This window comes from Mustela lutreola, chromosome 5 (assembly GCF_030435805.1).
Source record: "Mustela lutreola isolate mMusLut2 chromosome 5, mMusLut2.pri, whole genome shotgun sequence".
NCBI lineage: Eukaryota > Metazoa > Chordata > Mammalia > Carnivora > Mustelidae > Mustela > Mustela lutreola.
The window spans coordinates 107,369,841-107,379,320 of record NC_081294.1 but is presented as its reverse complement, the minus strand read 5'-3'; positions in this window follow the sequence as shown (position 1 = coordinate 107,379,320).

Sequence of the window (9,480 nt, the reverse complement as noted above, 5' to 3'; positions counted from 1 at the left end):
TATATTCAGTATGCACAGCCTTTGATATGTCAAGCATACCTCAAAAATGTGGTTTTAAAAAGTAAAAAACAAATTAATTTTAAAAAAGGCAATGTGACACAGAAACATTAGAAGGAAAACCTCAGAAATCTAAATGACCTGAGCTGGTAAAAAGAAATAACTTCAGGGACGCCTGGGTGGCTCAGTGGGTTAAGCAGCTGCCTTCAGCTCAGGTCATGGTCCCAGCGTCCTGGGATCGAGTCCCACATCGGGCTCCTTGCTTGGCGGGGAGCCTCCTTCTCCCTCTGCCTCTGCCTGCCACTCTGTCTGCCTGTACTCGCTCTCTTTCCCTCTCTCTCTCTCTGATAAATAAATAAAATATTTTTTTAAAAAATCTCAAAAAAAAAAAAAAAAAAAAAAAGAAATCACTCCTGAGAGCTTTTACACTGTGCTGCAAAGGCATTTTCATTACTTTCATTGGCCTTTGTTTCCATGAGTGTGTGAAGTGAACTGTCAATGAGTTTATTTATGTAACTCATGTGGTGGTATAGCTGCTGAGATCCACTGTTGTCATCATTATTTATGACAAAATTAGCTCCTCTTGGTAAGTAGACCAGGTTTCCGCCCTACAGCACATCTATGTTTGTGTTATTTTCATCTCAAACACAAATGGCAAGCACTGTAATTGTGAAAGAGAAAAGCAAAGTGAATTATAGATTGCCTTAATGGAAGACCAAATATCCTGGGGATACTTTGAATTTTATTTTTTAATAGCATCTGAAGGAAACTGAGAAATTGCCCCAAATCTGATGATAACCTCCACCCTGACTTTGGTGATGGCATTTTTTAAATTAAAAAAACTGAATTTCAGCTTATGATCTCTTGGTTTAATTTCCTGTGTTGTTTGTTATTCTAGCTTGTCAGATTACTGCAGATATAAAATTGAAAGATCACAGGAACTTTAAAAGTATATGACATGTCTTAACAGCAAGGAATATGCTTTTTAAAAAAATATGGAAATTGCCTTGAAATTAAGATGTAGAAAAATAACGACTTATGCAGGGAGACAAAGGATGGACTTCAGTGTATTTGGAAAGAAAGTTCTGCTGGTTAGGATTGACATGTTGAACATAGATGTCAAACCACTGGGAAATTCTGGATTTCCAGTGATTGAGACCCCCTTGAATTTTATTACTAATTTAGCTACATGACATAGTAACATTATCCCTTGAGCATTTTTCATTCTATACTGTCACAACTGTCAAGAAAAAGAAAAACAGGGACACCTGGGTGGCTCAGTGGGTTAAGCTTCTGCCTTCGGCTCAGGTCATGGCCCCAGGGTCCTGGGATTGAGTCCCACATAAGGTGCCCCACTCAGTGAGGAGCCTGCTTCTCCTTTTTCCTCTGCTGTTCCCTCTGCTTATGCTCTCTCTTTTTCTCTCTCTGACAAATAAATAAATAATTAATTTTTTTGAAAGAGAAAAGAAAAATATTATTTTTCAAAATCCTTTATCAAAGGCACTTTGGTTAACCTTGGCCCAGTCCCACAGGAAGCAACCAAATCTCTCCTGGGCCATATCCAGTTCTACCAGTGGCTCCATTCCAAGCTCATCCAAAGAGCCACTGCCCACTGAAGTCCAGGTCCCTGGAATATTCCCATGAGAGCAATTGCTGGGGTCCAGGTTGGGCAATGAAATAAAACAATAGCAGGTTTTATTTCAAAAACACCAAAATGTGCGGTATGTCATCTGGCAGGAATAACATTTAGGAATTCATTTAGACCATGATTCTTAAAACATTGGTTTATAAAAAGTTTCACAGATCCTCTGTGAAATGAGAAAAATAAGGAAAGTGTAGTAAGTTTGTAATACAACTCTTTAAAATTTAAAGGTCTGTTATTCTGAAAAATTCATCCTTCCTGCTTTAGGAATTAATGCATCCTTTTTATGTAAAATGATAGTGGATGTTGCCAGTAGGGTGTTGTTTTTTTTTTTAATATCCTTATCAAAATAAAGAACCCAAGTTGTTCTCAATTCTCCAACCTCCATTGAAAAAACTTTGGATCCACCGATTTTCCTTTTTACAGTCTACTCTGTATCCACATATATTTGGGTATGCCGTCTTCTCCACTGTATTTAGGAAACTTGCATGTACAAGAGCCAGGTTTCACTCATTTCTGTACTTTGATCTCACTGCCAGTGCTTGGCACTCTGCATGCAGTAGGTACTCAGTAAATGTTTGTTGTGTTGAAGATGAAGCAACCTCCACTCTTTTTTTTTAAAGATTTATGTATTTGTTTTAGAGGGAGAGCATGAGTGGGAAGAGCAGAGGGAGAGGGAAAGAGAATCTCAAGCAGACTCCACACTGAGCATGGAGCCTGATGCGGGGCTGGATCTAAGTACCCTGAGATCATGACCTGAGCTGAAATCAAGAGTCAGACGCTTAACCAACTGTGCCACCCAGGTGCCCTACAACTGCCATTCTTTTCTTTTTTAAGATTTTATTAATTAATTAATTTGTTTATTTATCAGAGAAAGAGAGAGAGAACACGTAGAGGGAGAAGCAGCAGAGAGAGCAGCAGGCAGAGGGAGAAGCAGGGAGCCCGAGGTGGGACTTGATCCAAGGACTCCACGATCATGATCCGGGCCGAAGGCAGACACTTAACCCACTGAGCCACCCAGGTGTCCTGCAACCTACATTCTTACTGAAAACATCTCCAGAGGGAAAAAAAGGCAGTCTTCATTTTACAGTAACATAGTCTTTAGCGATTCACTGATAACAGCGAAATAGAAAAGGGATCTGGGGTGACAGGCCTGGGTGGATTCCTGGCTCTGTCACTTTCCTATGAACCTTTACAGTTTTTGGTAATTTGCTTTCTTCACCACAAAATGTAGAATATGTCTTTGCTCCTCCATGCACTTGATTGTGAGATCAGATGTGCGTGTGGTAAACCACTCTTTCTGTACCCAGCACTCTATTTTGACCCACCAGAGGCTCCTTCCTCTTTGGGTCCCATCATGAGTCTGGGGCAGTCAATTACAGGATTCCCACCTCGTAGCTGTAAGGCTGGGTCACAAAGAAGGGGTATGGAGCCTCCTCTGTAGAGCAGAAGCCTCTGTAGAGCAGGAGCTGGGGCCAGAGGCAGTCAGCCAAGCAGACAGAAGACTGCTGTCTAGCATTTATTCAGTCCTCACTCTATGCACCAGGCATTGCTGTGAGCAGTTCCACGCAAGAACCCTGGCACGTGGGTGCTGCTGTTGCCATCCTCATTTGTTGCGCAATGAAACCGAGGCACAGGTAGGAACAAGAAGAGTTCCAAGCAAGCCCCAGCAGTGTGGGAGGAGCCCACAGTCTTGCCACTTCATCCTACCTGCCTTTCAAGGTGCAGGGACGGGAGGGGGAGGAGGACTAACAGAACCTTCCTAAATCCACTCTCATCCCTCTTGTCTCCATGAGCCAATAGACTCCCTTTTTGTTGAGCAAGCCGTCATCCTCAGGTCAGCACTCACAATCTCGGGAAGATGAGGAAACGGGTCCCCCGACTTACACAGACGAAGCCATCTGCTCCTAGCAGCTCTATAGCAGCCTACCCCACTGCTTCCTCTCACCGAGCTTCTGACATCTTTACCCAAACACTCCTTGGCATCACTGCTCTCATGCCATTGCTCTCTTTTGGGTGTTTGGACTCTGCCATCTGTTCAATTCCGACCTCTCCCGAAAGCCTTTGCTGAGTCCTCCAGCGCACAGTTCTCTCTTTGACCTCTGGAGCACCCTAACAGCACCCCCATCCATCAACTGTATTCACAAGCTCTAGGATCTTTAGGTACGTGTTGATATGTAACTCTGGCTTCAGTTTAATCCACGTGGATGAATGGATCCTTGTTATCCATCTTGATAAAGTTCCTGAAAGGACAGGATTTTCTTCTTCTTTCATACTTTCCAAAGCAGCCTGCAACAGCACCTTCCAGAAAATTAACATGTGTGCATCGATCTTTTAATCTGTTGTCATTCATCACTTCTTCTCAAGAAGGTCCATAGTGTCCTCACCTTTTTCACTTTCTAGCAGGGCGGCCCAAGTATACCGTTGTTCCCCCTCCAGGCCTGTAACAGTTTGGGGTCTGGGAATGCTTACACTTCCCAGTCTAAGTCAGGAGTGGGAAAACCCAGGCACTGGGCAGCCCCGTGACAGATAAGCTGTCATTTGGGAACTTGCATGCTATTCTCTCTGTGCAAACCGACCACTGCACAACCTAGATATGTCATTGTAAATCATCAAAGTTACATCTTCACTTCTTTTCTTTACAATACAGTTGTCAAGAACATCTTGAGAAAAGAAGATGTTGTCTAGGAAACCTGAAAGCTGTGACCATTAGGAAACATTAAAAATAGGAAGAAAGAGTGTCCAGAATCCAAAATGTTAAATGAAATTCTGTATTAGGCCATATAAGTAAATGAAGAAAACATGTGTTCTTTCCAGTCGACATGAAATAGGTCCATTTCTTTGAGGGTCTACTGTATGTCAGTCATCCTACTGAATGCTATAAAGCTCACAGCAAAGTAAGGGCTATTCCGTTTTATGGACTAGGAAGCTGTTGCCCATAGAAGCCAACACTAGTGGGGAGTGAGCAAGGACATAAGGTACTTCAACAGGGACCTAAAACACTATTTCATACTCATGTTTTAAAAAGCACAGCAACGGGGCACCTGGGTGGCTCAGTGGGTTAAAGCCTCTGCCTTCAGCTCGAGGCATGGTCCCAGGGTCCTGGAGTCGAGCCCCGCATCGGGCTCTCTGCTCAGCGGAGAACCTGCTTCCCTTCCTCTCTCTCTCTGCCTGCCTCTCTGTCTACTTGTGATCTCTATCTGTCAAATAAATAAATAAAATCTTTAAATATAAAAAAATAAAAAACAAAAAGCACAGCAACTGGGGGCCTGTGTGGCTCAGTCAGTTGAGCGTCTGTCTGCCTCTTGATTTCAGCTCAGGTCATGATCTCAGGATCCTGGGATTGAATTCCTTGTTAGGCTCCTCACTCAGAGGAGAGTCTGCTTGTCTTCCTCTCCATATCCCCCTCCCCCCATTTGTGTTCTCTCTCAAATAAATAAATAAACCTTTTTTAAAAATAAAGGTAGATCAACTAAATCCTATTATCAGTAGTAAGTTTTTGTTTACTCCATTATGCCTCACATGAACCTGTCTTAAGTCAAATCATAGTTAAGAATCTGCTGCTGATACAGGTTCCAATTATAAAAATGGAAACAGCTTGATTTTCCTCACTAGGAAAGTAGATATTCAGTACATTTCATTGCAATAAAGAAATGACCAAAAGAAGATGCTTATTGTAAAAGGAAACGAAAATAGTCACTATCTAGGAATAAATGATTAATAATCTAGAGATAACTAGGTTAATGATAAAGCATTCTTTAAGCAGTTTGAATTCTGGGACACCTGGGTGGTGTAGTCTGTTTAGTGCCCGACTCTTGGTTTGGCTCAGGTTCTGGTCCCAGAGTCATGAGATTGAGTTCCGTGTCAGGCTCCATACTCTCTTCTTCTCCCTCTGGTCCTCCCGCTGCTCTCTCTCCAAAATAAATAATTTTTTTTTTAAGATTTTATTTATTTATTTGACAGACGGAGATCACAAGTACACAAAGAGGCAGGCAGAGAGAGAGGAAGGGAAGCAGGTTCTCCGCTGAGCAGAGAGCCCGATGCAGGCTCAATCCCAGGACCCGGGGATCATGACCTGAGCCGAAGGCGGAGGCTTTAACCCACTGAGCCACCCAGGCACCCCCCAAATAAATAATATTTAAAAAAAAAAACACAGCTTGATATAGCTTCAAACTATTTTTTTTAATTTGAGAATACTTGATTTTCTTTTTTTTTAAATGATTTTATTTATTTGACAGAGAGAGCGATCACAAGTAGGCAGAGAGGCAGACAGAGAGAGGAGGAAGCAGGCTTCCTGCTGAGCAAAGAGCCCCATGAGGAGCTTGATTCCAGGACCTCGGGGGATCATGACCTGAGCGGGAGGCAGAGGCTTAACCAACTGAGCCACCCAGGCACCCCCCCACCAAATATTCTTTAATAAACATTATTTTTTATAACCACTTCAAAGATGCTGAGTGTTAATGAGAAATTTTTAAGAAATGAAAACATTGTGGTTTTCTTCTTGCCTGAGATATTTGTATCAAAGACACTTTTGATTAAATCAAGCAGTCATGACTTTAGTCTCTTTCAATTGTTCATGAATTGAACAGAGGAGTATTCACTGGTCACTAAGTGACAGGTGCTGCTCTAGGCTCTGGGGATACAGCAGGAGACAAGAGGGACAAAATTCCGTTTGGCTTATTTATAGAGAGAATGAAGAACTTCTGTGTGAGAGATTTTCCTATGGAAATAGGGCAAGGGAGAAAAAGGGGAAGAGGGAGGTATTACTGAAGATGTAGGTAGGAAATGGAGCTTTCCTGAGAAGGAATGAATTCATCTGGGAATAAGAGAGGACAGGAGAGAAGGTAACACCAGAATGTTAGACTCATTGGGGAGAGGAAAAGAAAGTAGGAAGGAGAGAACTTCATTAGTGGTCAGCCCAAGCCAAGGGACCTGTCCACCCCAAAACAAACTTCTTTCACCCAAGGTGAGAGAGAGAAAGAGGTGCGAAGAGGCAATTTCAACACAAGCAGAGAGAAGGGGCCAATTTGCAAGATGGATCTTAGAAACTGTAGGAAGTGAAGCACAGAGAAAAGGTAGACTGGCAGAATTTTTGTTCAAGTAAATTCCATGGTTTCAAAGAGTAAACCGCAAGGCATAACTTGAGATATTTCCAGAGTTTCAATTCAGATTTTTTTTCACAATAAAAAGTTATTTTATATTTGTTATAATAAGATAATGTGTGGCTGCAAATTGTCTAGTATATTGGAAGCACGGAGGTGGAGAGGGCTAGTTAAGTAGCTGGGAGCCCACCAACAGTGAGTACATAAAAAGTGGTTCCTCACCCAGGGTGGGGACAAACTAGCTCACGAACTGACAACTTGCTTACCGGTTGCAGCTTTATCAAATTGCATTTTTTTTTTTTTTTTACTGATCTCTCCTCCTGTTCACTTTAAGGAGTCCTTGACATTTGTTTTATTTTATTTATTTATTTTTTAAGATTTATTTATTTATTTATTTGAGAGAGAGACAGTGAGAGAGAGCATGAGTGAGGAGAAGGTCAGAGGGAGAAGCAGACTCCCCATGCAGCTGGGAGCCCGATGCGGGACTCGATCCCGGGACTCCGGGATCATGACCTGAGCCGAAGGCAGTCGTCCAACCAACTGAGCCACCCAGGCGTCCCTTGACATTTGTTTTAAATGCATTTAAAATAATGCAGAGTCATCCAGTTTCTACACCATTAGAAATACGGCCCTACCACACAGAAGTGTGCCTGAAAAGGTCAGAGGAGTACAGGGGTTACAAGCCTATATTCTGGAGTCAGAATGCGGGTTTGAAATCTGACTCAAAGGACACAGTCATTTTCTAGCAGAGTTATGTGACTTTCAGCAAGTTATTCAACTCCTCTGGGCCCCAATTCTTCATATGTAAAATGGAATACTAATAGCACCTAGGTTGTCTGGTTACTTTGGAAATTGAATAAGTTAATGTATGTGAAGCTTTTAGAAAAATGTCTGGCTCCAAATAACGTTGGCTCTAAAAAAGGAAAAAAAAAATGGGGACAAAACCAAAAAAGCTAAAAAAAATTACTACATCGGGGTGCCTGGGTAGCTCTGTTGGTTGGGCATCTGACTGTTGGTTTTGGCTCAGGTTTGTGATCTCATGGGCTGTGGGATTGAACCCCACATCAGGCTCTGAGCTCAGCATTCAATCTGCTTGAAGATTCTCTCTCCCTCTGCCCCTCCCCCAATTCAGGTGCTCACTCTTTCTCTCTCTCTCTCTCCAAAAAAAAAAAAAAAAAGGAAGAAAAAAATTAATATGCCAGGGTCTCCTGGGTGGCTTAGTCATTATCTGTCAGCCTTCAGCTCAGGTCATGACCTCAGGGTCCTGGGATTGAACCCCATATCAGGCTCCCTGCTCGGCTTCTCCCTCTCCCACTCCTCCTGCTTGTCTTCCCTCTTTCACTGTGTCTCTCTCTGTCAAGTAAATAAATAAAATCTATTTAAAAAATTACTATGCCGGTTATTCACATTAACTAAAACAATAGCAAATGTTGCTGCAGGCATATTAATTTGCTTTCAGAAATATTCTCGTAAATGCTGATATTCATGTGAAGAGTTAGAAGCTGGCTCAGCTGTCTAGGCTCCCCTGACCCCCAGCATTGACCATCAGAGCTCTAAGTCGGTAACGATGCATCTGAATCTGATTCACTTCAGTTCCTTGACTAGGCCAAATCTGTCCGTTGTACTTTGCTAGAACGCTACTAAAAACTGCATCCATAGGAGCTATCAGACTTCCTACTCAAAGATGGTTATGACTTTTATCTGTGTGTAAATGTGGCACAATTTCTTTTAAGTAGGTTCATGTAGGGGGAAAAAAATACCTCAGAACGTTCCCTGTCTTCCTTGGATGCCTTCCTTCTAGCAGAATTTATCTGGAAACGAAACAAAACTGTCTCACCAAATCTGGCCCAACAAAAGCCAGTGATTTAACCAACTTCATTTAACCAAGTTCGTACTTGGGGCATTTCCCACCTCAGCTTTATTCCCCAACCAAGCACTGTCACCACACGTACTTCATAACCAGTGTCGTCCTCAGCCCGGTCTTAAGGAAAATCTATATTTGAACTTACTTTAAACAGGTAAATGTTAGAGATCAACACACAGCTCCCTACCTCTGAAAAGGCCGCCATTCCTCTTGCTTTTCTCCCAATGACGTCCTCCCCTCCTTCCTCTTCCTGCGTTTAGAGAAAATATGCCACCAATTCCAAAGAGATTTGGGGGAGAAGGGTCACCAATGATGAAGTGGACACAAATAAAACTTGTTTCATTATCCTTGAGGAAGAAGGTAAAGGTAGAAAAAAACAAGAGCAACAAAGTAGTGGGGAAGGAAAACAGACAAGTCACTCAAGAAAGAGTGGGAGTGGAGAAGAACGTTAGCTGCGTTTGTGGTAGGTATCATGATGAGCTAGCTGAAAGGGTAGGATTTAAGACAGAGTTCACTGGCCTACTTAGAAGTCAGGTAGGGAGGGTTCCTAAAAGGCCTTAGTCTTCAGCACACTGAGGCGACAGCATGTTCAGTCAGACTGGCAGTGCAGCAGAGAAATGAAGTCAACAGAGGAGATTTGGGGGCCTGATCTGGCTCTGTAAGCCACTTGGGCAAAGGTCAGCACCATGGATAGTCCATGGACCAGAGAAGAGCAAACGAACTCTATAGGTATTTGGAGATAGACTGAATGTGTTGTTTTAGTTTTGCTCCTGAGACAAAACCTTGTTCCATGTTCAAAAACAACAAAATATTTGTTGAGCGTGTACTGCGTATCAGGCACACTTACTACTCTTAGAGAATGAGAATGGAATAAG